Source organism: Penaeus monodon, chromosome 15 (genome assembly GCF_015228065.2).
Source record: "Penaeus monodon isolate SGIC_2016 chromosome 15, NSTDA_Pmon_1, whole genome shotgun sequence".
Lineage (NCBI taxonomy): Eukaryota > Metazoa > Arthropoda > Malacostraca > Decapoda > Penaeidae > Penaeus > Penaeus monodon.
Window position 1 is genome coordinate 36,043,906 of NC_051400.1, and position 1,826 is coordinate 36,045,731.

The 1,826-nt window shown below is 35.6% G+C and overlaps 1 pseudogene; it reads left to right on the plus strand.

Moving 5' to 3' along the window:
- Positions 1-1,682, plus strand: part of LOC119581996 — a 6,885-nt pseudogene extending 5,203 nt beyond the window's left edge.
- Positions 1,683-1,826: the final 144 nt, after the last annotated feature.

The following is a 1,826-nucleotide window of genomic DNA, read 5'->3' on the forward strand; positions in this document are numbered from 1 at the left end:
GAGTGCCTCTATTATCACGTTCTGTCATTCTGACATTATTCTTGTCATAATCATAGACAGATAACTAGAATAATTTATTCTAAAATTGATATCTCCTTTTTCTATCGCGTATCATTATCCATGTCGTTATCTTCACAGGGCAAAGATGAGACTCCTTGCCGAATGGATGCCAGTGGCCCCACCCATGGACGAGGGAGGACTTAATTTCAGAGAAGAGGCCATTATCAAAGAAGAAATCAGTATCAAAGAAGACGACAGTATCAAAGAAGAAGTCAGTATCAAGGAAGAAGTCGATATAACAGACGGCTTCAGTATCAAAGAAGTAAAAGTCAAGGAAGAGATTGACGAAGATGTCGGTGAGGATAACTGGCTGGAAATAAAAGAAGAAAACATTGACTATGGTGATGAAGTAAATCACGAAGTGAGTGAGGCAAACATAAAGTATGAGAATCCATTTTATAAGGGTTTTGGGGTCTTTCATGCAGAAGGGGAAAGGGACTGTGATATACCAATAGGAGAATATAATGGTGCATTGTCAACTTTGCCATTTCTGACGGAGAAAGTGAGCTTATCGGATAGTGATCACTCGACGTATAAGGAAAGCAGTCAAGAAGGAACTTTCAGTTGTGAGTATGTGCAAGAGCTTCCCTTGTAGAAAAAAGTTTTTGATTCACAAGAGAATACACACAAGGAGGAAAACCTATTCTTGTGATGTATGTGGGAAGTTATTCGGGTTAAAAGGTAAGCTCCTCTTGCACACGAGAGTTCATACAAAGGAGAGGCCTTTTACTTGTGAGCTATGTAATAAAACATTTCGTTGGCGTAACGGTCTAAGTAATCACATGAAACTACATAGAAGGGAAAGGCGTTTTAAATGTGAGGTTTGTTACAAAACATTCACTCACAAACAACATATGGAGAAGCACATGGTAGTGCATGCGAAGGAAAAGGCAGTTACTTGTAATGAATGCAATAAGAATTTCTCTCATAAGGATTCCTTGATAGTGCACATGAGAATACATACTAAGGTGAGGCCTTATAAATGTGACGTTTGTTTCAAAGCATTTTCTCAGAAACATCACCTATATAAGCACCTGGGAATACATACAAAAGAAAAGTCTCTTAGTTGTGAGGTATGTAACAAGAAATTTTCTCATAAGAGTACTCTAATGGTGCACATGAGAGTACACACAAAGGAAAAGCCTTATAAATGTGACATTTGCAGCAAAGCATTTACTCAAAAGCATCATCTGGAGAAACACACTGGAATGCATGCAAAACAAAAGGTTAATATCAGTCAAGTGCAATCAGAGTAGCAGAGATGTATTTTGTTTAGTATAAGGAAACAACAATTATATAACTATATTTTCAACAATAGCACTGTAAACGGTATGCAGTAGCAACTCCAACAAAATATATATATTTACCATCACACAGTTTTTAACATCAGTTGAGGTAACGGTATGCAGTATCATGTAAATTATATGTCCACATATTCATTTAAGTAAGTTCTAGTATATGTTATGCTTAGAAAATCCTACTTATTTCTTCATTTGACCAAGGTCGTATTTTTGTTTGAGACCGTCACCAGATTTACAATCATGTTTAATTTCTTATGATTTTCATATTTTCTTATGCTTGGAAACATATGTATAAGTGCATCTAATGAAGTAAAGAAAGATTTTAATAATTTACAATGTTTTTATTCCTTAAAAATATGATAACTCATCTTCTTGTTTATTTTTATTGTACAGTCTGTCTGAAGGCAACTTCCTCTGTTACTAAAGGACATGGAGCGACACCAACAGACACTAGTGTAAATGATA